We start from the raw sequence: 13,060 nt of genomic DNA, 5'->3' as shown, positions 1-13,060 counted from the left end.
GACCCATTCCATCTTCCAATTCATATGTTTGTACGTATCAGTTCATTAAAAAAATACAGAATATCCAATTCAATGGATAGACAGCAAGATGAGCCAAATCTGATGCATTGTGAGTTCATTACGATGCCTCCATAGCCAAAGTCACTCAGAATTAATTTGATGAACTCTTTGTGTCAGATGCCAAAAACAACAAATTTGATGATGTAAAATGCTTTGATTTCATGTGGTTTAGGTGTTGTTGACCCAGCCATTTAATGTACATCCTTAAGAGTCAACCATATTGCAGTGAGTCTAGAGTCATATGTCGACCAGACCTAGATAAGATTGGCAGATTTCTTTCTGTCAAGAATATGAGTAACCAAATGGGTTTTTATGATAATCAGTCATGGTTGCATGGTCAGCATTAGTCTAGCTTTTTGTTTTAGAGTTTTTTTTATTGAATTCTGATTTCACCATCTTCCAGACTGGGATACAAATACATGTCCCCACAACATGACCCCGCGATTTTGGATAATTGCTCCTGTGACATTGTGGCTGTGATTAAAAGATTATTTTGGTATAATTAATTTGTTCAAGAGACTGTGTCAATGAATAAGAATTAGTTTTTATTCCCATGTTTCAAAATGATAACCATCTAGACCAGTTGGAATCAAGGTTGTGATGGTGTCAAGAGCTGATTGAGCATGAGCGAGCAGATTGTTCTAAGTGAGTGCCACGTGATTGCACTGTCAATGATGCCTTGCATCACTTTACTGATTACTGAGAATAGATTGATTAGTGGTAATTTTCTGGTTGGATTTTTTTTATAGGACCAACGTGGACAAATTTCCACATTGTCGGGTAGGTGAAGAGTTGTAACTGTACTGGAACAGTTTGGCAATTAGCATGAAAAGTTCTGGAGGACAAGTGTTCCAGTACCAATGTTGTAATATTCTCAGAGTTCACAGCATTTGCAATATCCAGTGCCTTTCATTGATATCACGTGGAGTGAATCAAATTGTCTGAAAACTGGTATCCATGCTGGGGACCTCCAGAGGAGGCCGAAATGGATGAACCATTTGTGTGATGATATGTGCCTTTAAGAGGGTTTTGTTTTGTCCTGCTTTCCTTGAAAACAGGTTTTGTAAACCTGGTGTTGAGGTGTCTGCTCCATGGAAAGCTGAATAAATAGCTTTGGGTTTTTTTAAAGTAGATAAAGGAGCATGGATCAGTGGGGTCAGGCTGACACAGACCCAGGGTTTTAGTATGGCTTTCAGTTGTTGGAGTTGGGGTTTTTCAGAGTTGAAGCTGCTAGATACAGCTCTATCTCTGACTCTACTGCAAAAACTTGAATGCTCTCTCTGCTGCTAGATTCATCCTGTTGGTGTTCCTTCTCATGGACTGGAGAAGATAGCAAGTGAGAGAAATCGTTTTTGCTGAATTTGCCTTTGCCAAGGGTGTTTATGGGATGCTGCTATATTGGAACAATTGATGAATGGTAGTTAAAATATAAGCTACTTTGTTAAGTATTTCAATAGAGTTAAAGCTATACCAATTCTTTTTTTGTTTATATTTTAACTGTGGGGTAAGAATAATGTGTGTTTTACTTAAAGCCTAGTAGCTTAATGAATCAAATCACATCTGGAATGCTGTGCCTTACGCTTGCATTTAAATTATATAAAAGTTCGAGTATAGGCTACCTCTTTGATTATTTTGAAGGGGTTTGGTCTAATCCACAACACCTGGCACCTGTTGCTGCAACAGATTGTTGCAAATGCTTTTGCTTTATCTTTTGCACTGAATGTTGTTCTTCCCCATTATTTAGAATGGCGACATTCATCGAACATCCTGCTCTAGTGAGTTTTAAAGTGTTCACCACCATTCATGATTGATGTAGCAAAACTGCAGAGCTTAGATCTAATCTTTGGTTGTTGATAGCGTATTGCTGTCTATTAGTTGCTGCTTATTCTGTTTTGTAATAGTTCTGCGGTTAATCTTGTGTTTTAGCTTCACCAAGGTCACATCTCATTTTGTTTAGGTATCCTTGGTGCTGCTCTTTGAATGCCCACCTGCACTCTTCATTGGGCCAGGGTTGATTCCCTGGTTTGATGGTAATGGTAGCATGGGGGATATGCTTAGTAATAGAAAATAGAAGCAAGAGTATTCAACCCTTTCATCCTGCTCCATCATTCATTATAATCATGGTTGGTCATTCAACTCAATAGCCTGTTATTGCTTTTTCCTCATAATCTTTGATCCCATAACCTCACGTGCTATATTCAACTCCTTCTTGACACCATACAATTTTTTGGCCTTGACTGCTTTCTGTGGTGTTGAGTTCTACAGGCTCACCACTCTCTAGGTGAAGACATTTCTTCTCATTTCATTCCTAAATTGTTTACTCAGTTTTCCTCAGATCGTGACTCCTGGCTTTGGGCTCTCCACCATCAGGAGTGGGAATAAATGGATTCTTTTCAGGCTATCAATAACTAGTGGAATACCACAAGGATCATTGCTGAGCTCCAGCTATTCACAACATATCTAAATAACCTGGAAGAGCGAACTGAAAGCAGTTTCCAAAAACCGGACGTTTTTCAGTTTTCAAAACTTGCTGAGGAGGGGGGATGTGGGACAAGGTGAGTTTGTGAGTTGTTAAGAGGATACAAGGCGGTTGCAAAGTGATTTTGATAAATCAGTTGAGTGGACAAACATTTGGCAGATGCAGTGCAATGTAGCATTCACGGTACAAAAATGTCAGGCAATGACCATCACCAATAAGAGATATTCTAACCTCCACTCCTTGACATTCATTGGTGTTACCCTCACTGAATATCCCACTATCAACATTCTGGGAATTACTTTTGAACAGAAAGTCAACTGGACTCACCATGTAAGTACAGTGGCTATAAAAACAGGCCAGAGGCTAAGAATACTGCAGCAAGTAATTCACCTCCTGACTCCCCATAGCCTGTCCATCATCTACTAAGCACAAGTCAGGAGTGTGATGGAATAATCCCCACTTACTTGGATGGGTGCGGCTTCAGCAACACTCTAGATGCTTGACACCATCAGGACAAAGCAGCCCACGCGATTGGCATCACATCCACAAATATCCATTCCTTCCACCACTGACACTCAGTAGCACAATCCACAAGCTGCATTGCAGAAACTCACCAAAGATCCTTATACGGCATTTTCCAAACCCATGAAACACTTCCATCCAGGACAAAAGCAGCAGACACATGGGAGCACCATCACCTGCAAGGTCCCCTTTAAGCATCTCACCAGCCTGATCTGGAAATATATCACTCTTCCTTCATTGTCGCTGGGTCAAAGTCCTGGACTTCCTTCCTAAGGACATTCTGAGTATACCTAAAGCCAGCAATGCCCATGTACTGTAAGTGAATCTAAATATTTAGCTAAATGTGAAGTTATGTACTTCAGTGTGAAGAACAAAATAAGCGGGGTACTATATAAATAGTGACCTTGGATGCTGCCTGACCTGCTGCGCTTTTCCAGCAACACATTTTCAGCTCTGATCTCCAGCATCTGCAGTCCTCACTTTCTCCTCACATATTGGGAAATGTATAGGTACAAAAGGATCTGGATGTCCTTGCACGCCAATCAGTTAAAGTAGATAGGTACGGGAAGCAAACAATTAAGAAAGCAAATAGTATATTGGCCTTCGTTGCAAGAGGATTTGTATTGAGAAATAAAAATATCTTAATGCAGTTGTACAGGGCCTTGGCAAGACTACATCGGAATGTTGCATCCAGTTTTGGGTTCCCTTCTTAAAAAGGATATACATATTCTGGAGGGAGTGCAGCAGAACTTCACTCAGCTGATACCGGAGGAATTAATCTGACTGAGCCTGTATTCTCTAGGGTTTAGAAGGATGAGACAGGATCTCATTGAATTCTAATGGGGCTGGACAGATTAGATGCCATAGGGGATGATTTCCCTGGTTGGGGAGCCTAGAACCAGGGTTCAAAGTGTTAGAATGTGGTCCAGGCTATTTAAGGCAGCAATGAGGCAAAATCTCAAGGATAGCTAACCTCTACCACAGAAGGCTGTGGAGGCCAAGTCACTGTATATGACCTCCTGGTCAGACTCCCTCGTCCCATTGAAAACTATTAACCCAGTCTCTTCCTTATGTGTGCAAAGAATGATAAGGAAACTCATGAGTAGTAATAATCCTATACAACTAGCTCATTTTGTTGTATGGAATAGCATTAATGTTTACAGAAGAAAGCTTTGACAAAAAACCTTTGTACAAAAAATTTTGAGACAGTTCATTTGTTTTGGCTTAAATGCACAGTTCTTTCTGATTGAAATACATGTAACTAGAACAGTCATCTTATACTTTAGCACTACTGTCAGCTAAGTATTGATATACTTCATGAAAAGAAAGATAACAATAGTAAATGGGACCTGGTCTAACAAAGCTTCCATTGAACTTAATAACAGATTGTTACTTGATCATTCAACCACAATAGCAACATTTATTATAGTTCATAATTCTGCTGTGTTTTAGAGCACCATTGTCAGCTATGCAAAAAAAACTTGTACAATATGTTCTTTAATTACCACAGTAAATTATTGGAAAATATTTCTTCTTGTTACTAGTTGAATTATTGCAATATCTGCAGCATATTTATTTAAAAAGAAAACAACATTTTGTTAGATAGCAACAGGGATCTAAACATGAAAGGGGAATTTTTTTAACCCACCCTGATCCTCAGAAAGAGAACAGGAAGTAATTGAAATGGAATAGTTCTCAATGACTCCCCTTTTAAACATTGTCAGTTTAATTGTGACGGAGACTTCCCCAGTATTCAAACAGCAACGTCACTGAAAAATGCAAATTGATATCCCGTGCCATTCAATTACAATGGTATTGTAACCTTTCATTGAGTGGAATATGGATAGTGGATGAATTGTACATACAGTTGTTGGAAAGCTAGCAGCATTATTACAAATAAGTGGAGTAAAACTCCTCTTATAGAGTAGGACTGGTCAAAGGAAATTAAAAGTATTTACTGTTACAGGCTCCTTTCCCAGTCACCAAGACCTTGACACATCCCTTCAGAACTACATTGTTGCTGGCAAGTTTCCTTGGTGCCAGACAATAACATCTGTGCAGCTGCCCACCAGTCTGCAGCAAATTTGTATTAAGTAGTTTGAATTCTGTCAACTATTCTGTCTTCTGCCATTCCCTGATGTTATAACTAGAACTGTTGTCATTGCCTGTTTCTTTTTGTTGTTTCATGTTTGAGTAATTAAGTTTCCAAGCAGTAGCAATATACATGCAAAACATGTCCAATTTGGAGGTGGGGGAAGCTTTTCATCAGTGCAACCACTGTCAGCTGACAATGCTGCACCTGTTGGTGGCGTGTTATGGAGGCTCCTGGCCAAACAAAGAGACTCTGCATAGCGGTTACAACACACCTGCCTAAGTACATTACCATTAACATAAGGCTTGCTAGCGCACGGTGGCATGACTGTCTTCAAAATTAAACTTAACTTGTAATGATTTCACAGTGTATTAGATTCACTTCAATCATGTGTGCATCATCAATATTTGTAGCAATGACTTTAGTCAGATAGTTCAATGTACTGTCATCCCTTGTGGTTGGCTTGGTTGCTGATGATTGGTGAGTTGTGGACATTGCCTTTATTGTGAAAGACACAATGTTCTGATTTTGTGACTATTCTTTTTGGATGTTAATATTAGTATTCTGTATTGTACTTGCCTCTGATTAAATAAATGCAGACTCAACTGACCTTTTATTCTGCACATGGTAAAAGATTGTCTGAGATCACTATCAGTAGGCATAATTGAACTCCTGTAAGGACTTTGTCAGCCAACACTCTAGGATGGACATTTAGATAATGCTGACACCACCTTTTATACCCCTCATTTTCCACCTTGATTGGTGCCTCCACCACACGCAGGATGCCAGACATTTTCCATTCCACTCCTCCATGCTCATGACTTCTAACATTTTGAACTAATCTCTTCTCCATTTTCTCTTCTTAAAGGAGATCAGAACCAAATTCTCCACATTACTGAAGCTCTTCATCCTGGAAACATTCTCAGAAATCTTTTCCATACCCTCTCCAATGCTATCACATTCTGACTAAAGTGTAGTTCCCTTTGTTGGATACAATACCCCAGATGAAGCTGAATCGGTGTTTAACAGAGGTTTACCATAACTGCTTTTGTACTCTGCCTTTATATTGTTGTTGTTGTTGATTACCTTGACCGAGTGTTGCAGACTGGCGCATTCCAAGGTTCAGGACTACGTGCCAAGGGATGCACTGAAACTTGGGGCAGCTGCTGCCAAGGCGCAGTGGGGAAAGATCATCGTCGGTCAGCTAAAGTTAAATGATGATCTGTTCAGTTATCAGACCCCACCCCCCACCCCCACCAAAGTACCTCAAATATATGAAAGTATAGTCTTATACAAGTAATAAATGCCTTTGGTTTGTTTGTTGGATAGAGTCACACTCTAATGTTTATTTGTTTCTTCATATGCAACTATACACAACTGAACTGCTTTGGTGCCTATGTACACATATAAAGGTATTTTTATGAATAAGGTACATTCTTGAAATAAAAAAGCGCCCTGCCATTATGTCACAAATTCCATATGTCTTATTGACTATCTTGGCCTGTTTTGCTGTCTTCAATGGTTTTTGTATGTACATCCATTTGTTCGTCTCCCCAAATCCCTTTTAAAATAGTACCAATATTCAAATTGATGCCATGGATCATTTACATCCACCTTAGAGGGCAGACAAGGTCTTGGTTCAATATCTCATCTGAAAGACAGTAACAACATAAGAGAATAAGATGTACGAACAGAAGTAAGCCATTCAGCCTGCTGAATCTGCAGCTTCCTTCAATAAGGTCATGGCTGTCCTGAACATCTTCATCTCTACTTTCTTGTCTATCCCCATAACACTTGATTACCCTCTGAGATATAAAAAAAACTTCCTCATCTCTGTCTTAAATGAACAGTCCCTTTCTTAGATTATTCCCTTTGGCCCTCGAATCTCCCAAGAGGGAAATAAACTCTCCCATCAACCCTGTTAAGCCCCTAAGAATCTCATACATTTCAATAAGTTTCCTTTCATTCTTCTAAACATCACTTAGTACAATCACAATCTACCTGACCGCCTTGATAAGAAAACCCTTCCATACTCAGAATCAACCTAGTCAACATTCTCTGCACAGTTCCACGTCTTTTCTTAGATAAAAGGACTGAAAATGTTCAGTGTCGACATGTAGCCTGACAGATGCCTTTAATAGTTTTGGCTACACCTCCCTATTTTTATACTCCATTCCATAAAGGAGGAATTAAGGACTGCATATGCTGGAGATCAGAGTCAAAGAGTGTGCAGAGTCAAAGAGTGAGGAGCAGGAGAGTCGACGTTTCGAGCATAAGCTCTTCATCAGGAATGAGGGCGCGGTCCAAGGGGGCTGAGAGATAAATGGGAGGGGGATAGCGCTGGGGCAAAAGTAGCTGGGAATGCAATATGTAAATTAAGGTGGAGGTGAAGGTGATAGGCTGGAGAGGAGGGTGGAGTGGATAGGTGGGAAGGAAGATGGACAGCTCAAGATGGCAGTGCCAAGTTGGAAGGTTGGATCTGGGATAAGATGGAGGGAGGGGAAATGAAGAAACTGGTGAAATCCACATTGATCCTGTATGGTTGGAGGCTCCCAAGCGGAAGATGCAGTGTTCTTACTCCAAACGTCAGGTGGCTAGAGCTTGGCGGTGGAGGAGGTCCAGGACTTGCATATCCTTGGTGGAGGGTGGCGGGGCTATTTAGTGCATATCTCTATCTGAAACAATCTGCAGGTTGGAGTCCAGTCTCTCCAATGTAGAGAAGATCACATTGAGAGCAATGGACACAGTAGATGACGTGTGGAAGTACAGATAAATCTCTGTTGGATGTGGAAGGATCTTTGGGGCCTTGGACGGAGGTGAGGGGGAAGGTCCGAGCACGGGTTTTGCACTTCTTGCAGTGGCTGGGGAAGGTGCTGGGAGTGGCGTGTTGGTTGGTGAGTGGCGTGGACCGAAGAAATGAGTCGCGGAGAGAATGACTGCAATTTCCCCTCCCACATGCCCTCCATCGCATCTCCTCCACTTCCCGCACCTCTGCCCTTGGACCCCATCCCTCCACCCTGGTCCACATTACCAACCTCTGGATAGATCACATCATCCTCCGCAATTTCTTCCACCTACAGTCAGACCCCACCAGCAGGGATATATTTCCCTCTGCAACCCTATCTGCGTTCTGTAGAGACCATTCCCTCCATGACTCCCTTGTCAAGTCCATGCCCCCCACCAATCCGCCCTCCACTCCCGGCACCCCTCCACTCCCGGCACGTTCTTCTCCCACTGTAAGAAGTACAAAACCTGCGCCCACACCTCCCCCCTCACCTCATTCAAGGCCCCAAAGGATCATTCCGCATTCAACAGAGATTTCCCTGTTCTTCCACACATGTCATCTACTGCATCCATTGCTCCTGACATGGTCTCCTCTACAGTGGGGAGACAGGATGCCACCTTGCGGAATGTTTCAGAGAACATCTCTGGGACAGCCACACTAAACAACTTCACCGCCCTGGGGCCTAACACTGACTCCCCCTCCCACTCTGCCAAGGACATGCAAATCCTGGGCCTCTTCCAATGCCAAACACTAGCCACCTGACACCTGGAGGAAGAACACCTCATCTTCCATCTTGTAACCCTCCAACTACAATGTGGATCAATGTGGATTTCACCAGTTTCCTCATTTCCTCTCCCCCCACCTTATCCAAGATCTAACCGTCCAACTTGGCATCGCCCTCTTGAACCGTCCTACCTGCCCACCTTCCTTCCCATTTATCCACTCCACCCTCCTCTCTGATCTATCACCTTTACCCCCACCTTCATCTACATAGCATTTTTCCAGCTACCTTGCTCCCCCAGCCCCATTTATCTCTCAGTCCCCTTGGGCCTGATGAAGAACTTATGCTCAAAATGTTGACTCTCCTGCTCCCCAGATGCTGCCTGACCGGCTGTGCTTTTCCAGCACCACAGTCTTTGACCCTACAAAATAAAGGCCAAAAGTTCATTTGCCTTTCCTATTACTTGGATATTGGATGAATCATGAACAAGGTCTCCTGATTCCTTCTGTGCTGCAGCTTTCTGCAATATTTCCCCATTTAAATAATACTCTTCTAGTCTTCCTGCCAAAGTGCATCTTTTCACATTATATTCTCTCTGGCAAGTTCTCGGCTCCCTCTGTCAGCTCTTTATGTCTTCTTCATCACTTGCCCACTCACCTCCAAACACACGTTATGAATGCTTCTTGATCGTTACCTTTGCCAATTTGATTTTCCCAAACTTCTTGAAGTTTAAAGTCACCATGCTGCCTTTTTTTATCTGACTTCATTATTTTGATGGACTTTCTGTTAGATGAGTTAGACTACTCTTGCCAGTGCCTTTTTCACCTTGTTACTTCTAACCTCCAGCCATAGTTACTCTACAGTGAGGGATCCTAGATTACTTCTTGCTTTAATTCTTATTCTGTCTCATGCTAACAAAGCAATCCCACCGCTCTTCCCTTCCTTCCTGTCGTCAAGAAGTCAAATACCTTTGATTACTTAGTTCTCAACTTTAAACTCCATATAATCGTATCTCCTTATGGCTATTATATCAGACCCATCCTACTTGTGCTATTAATTCATTTATTCTGCTCTAAAATACCATCTGTATTTAATGTAAACAGCCATTAGTTTTTTTTAACCAATTTTTCCCCCTTTGATCCCATTTGTTGGTGTATTCACATGCTTGTCCACTCTGACCCTTCCTGCCCTACTATGGGTATCTATATCAAAATAGTTGCCCTGCAAATCCAACATATCCTGTTGTTTTTTAAGCCTATGTATCCCTAATCCTGAGTCCTCCTTGCCTTTGTTATTCTCTACTGTACTTGCTCCACCTGACTGTTCTGTTTGAAGTTTGGCTGAAACTATTATTAGAGTTAACAAAGTAAGTCCATGTACACAAGATGACTAAAATGTCTCATATTATATTTCGATGAATTAACCTGTTTTTACTTCTATTTTCTCTGCTTTGGTTCTGCTAGATTCTTTTTGTTTGCCTGTATTTTCAGTGCAGCCAGTTCTCAGATAGAAAGTAAATTTTAACCTGCTTACTTTGACTCTGCAACAAAGCATATTACGGATGGGTGAAGAAAGAAATAATGTCAATGCCATTGATGTTTGTGTCAAAATTAATCCAAAACAAAACGAGATTCTGTGTGGTGCAGAAGATTAACAATTGTCGACTATCACAAAAACCTGGATCTCAATTCAACCCGTACTGATAAAATGAAAGTCACCCACAGATAAGGTCAGCCTTGATTGTTCTTTTGTAGCAGCATAACTCATGCCATTGAACCAGAAAGGTATTTTGAGCACATCAGCCAAATTTCATTAGTTCAGATATGCAGAGTGCAACTCATGTTTCCAATGTTATCATAAAGTGCCCTCTATTGGCAGGCAGAGTTCCTGCAAGCTCAAATCATCCAAACTTCTCAAAGAATCATGACAGCTTGGAAGGAGGCCAATCGAGTGCACGTCGACCCACCCAGGCCCACACTCCCAATTGATCCCTGTAATCCTGCATTCCCTTTGGCTAATCCACCTCCTGGATACTTATGGGCAATTTAGTATGGCCAATCTACCTGACCTGCACATCTTTTGACTGTGGGAAGAAACCACAACACTCGGAGGAAATCCATGCAGACTGTGAGAATGTGCAAACTCCACACAGAAAATTGCCCGAGGTTGGAGTCGAACCTGGGTCCCTGGCGCTGTGAGGCAGCAGTGCTAATGATAAATTCCATAAGTTCCAATTGTGAGTAGTGACTTCATCATTGACACACACATAATATCACTTATTGAATGATGTTATCAAACAGCATATTTATGATCCTTTAATGAAAAATTTAAAAATTTTATTGACTATAAGCCAGCTATTACATCAAGTGCAATTATATTTCTCCAAACATTCCACCTTCCATTAAATGATTGCATGCAATTAAATGTTAAGTTACTTAAGTTACCCAATATACATGATCATTAGTAAAGGTATGTAATCTCTGTTCACTTCCACTTTTGACATCTCTACATTAACTGTAGACTTGATTACAGTCTTGGTCTATACACAGAAATGGATTAAATTCCACAGTTGAGTTGAGAAGGCCTGCCCCAGACATCAAAGTAACACTTGAGGAGTGTGATCCTGAGAAATCTAGTAAAACTGAAGTTAATGGTTATTTGGGTGAAATCTCCAGGTGCACAAAGAAAGATGGTTGTGGTTGTTGGATGCAATTATCTCACTTACTCGGCATCAGTGCAGAGTTCTTTAGGTCGGGAGAGGTACTTTCAGAATCACTCTGTTTAGAGATGATATTACACACCTCTGGAGCAGGTGACATTCAGAGGCAGAAACTAACACTGCAGCAGAGGAGCCTCTCCTTGGGCCAGAAATGTCTGAGGCATTACTATCTTCAGCATCTCTCAATAATTCCTCTCTCTCTCTTTCTTATAAAGTCAGTAGTGTAACTGTTTGCTAATAAGCAGCCTCCTGTTGGACACACTAGAGTGAGTTTTATTCTATCAGGTTTCTTTCTCTTAATGGTCACATTAAACGCAGGATAAATACAGCATTGGTTAGATATGGGACAAGTCTATGTTGTGCTCTCAAGCATTCCCAAATCATTAAGGGTATAGGATTAAAGTTCTTCCCACACTGTCCATAAGACTACAAGGCTTTGGAGCAGAATTAGGCTGGTCACTCCATTAAGTCAGCTCCACCATTTAATTATTGCTGATATGTTTCTCAACCCTATTATCCTGCCTTCTCTCTGTAACTCTGAATCCCCTTAGTAACCAAGAACCTTTCTATCTTTGCCTTAAATAAACTCAAAGACGTGGCCTTCACAGCCTTCTGAAGGTCATCCCTTCGCTCTGAGGCTGTGCACTCGGGTTCTAGTCTTTCCAAGAAGTGGAAACATCTTCTCCATATCCAGGTGTCCCAGTATTCTGCAATTTTCAATCAGATCCCCTCCCTGACCCTTGCATTTGCCTTCCCAACAGCCAAGTCAACCGACACATCAGCCTTCAGAATCCTGAATTAGGTCTCCGAAATTACCTAGTGCTTCCCCCTTTAGAATATAGTCTACAGTTCTATTCTTGGAGATAGTGAGAACTGCAGATTCGGTTCTGATTTGAAATGTTGACTCCCCTTCTCTTGTGATGCTGCTTGACCTGCTGTACTTTTTCCAGCTCCACTCTTTATTCACTGTACACCTCTATTCTTCCTATCAAAGTGCATAAGCTCACACTTTCCCACATTATATTCCATCTGACACTTCTATGCCCACTATCCTAGCCTGTCCAAGTCCCCACATCCTCAAAACTATCTGTCCCTCTGCCTATCTTTGTGTCATTTGTAAACTTGGCAATTATGCCCTCTATTCCTTTATCCAAATCGTTAATGCATAATGTGAATAGTTGCGGACCCAATACTGATCCCTCTGGAATTCCACTAGTCACAGCTTGCCATTCTGAAAAAGTCCCCTTTATCCCCATTCTCTGTTTTCTGCCAGCCAGCCAGTCCTCTGTCCATGCTGTACCTTGTTCCTAATACTATGGGCTCTTATCTTATTTAGCAGCTTCCTGTGTCGCATCCCATTAAAAGCCTTCTGGAAATCCAAATAGATCATGAGAGCAGAATAATAGACGTGATCTTTATGAACTTCAGTAAGACATTCAACAAGGTTCCCCATGGGAGACTGCTTAGCAAGGTTAGATCTCACGGAATACAGGGAGAACTAGCCATTTGGATACAGAACTGGCTCAAAGGTAGAAGACAGAGGGTGGTGGTGGAGGGTTGTTTTTCTGATTGTAGGCCTGTGACCAATGGAGTGCCACAAGGATTGGTGGTGGGCCCTCTACTTTTTGTAATTTACATAAATAATTTGGATGCGAGCATAAGAGGTACAGTTAGTAAGTTTG

The sequence above is a fragment of the Chiloscyllium plagiosum genome, chromosome 5 (genome assembly GCF_004010195.1).
Source record: "Chiloscyllium plagiosum isolate BGI_BamShark_2017 chromosome 5, ASM401019v2, whole genome shotgun sequence".
In the NCBI taxonomy this organism is placed as follows: Eukaryota; Metazoa; Chordata; class Chondrichthyes; order Orectolobiformes; family Hemiscylliidae; genus Chiloscyllium; species Chiloscyllium plagiosum.
This window is presented reverse-complemented; position numbering follows the sequence as displayed.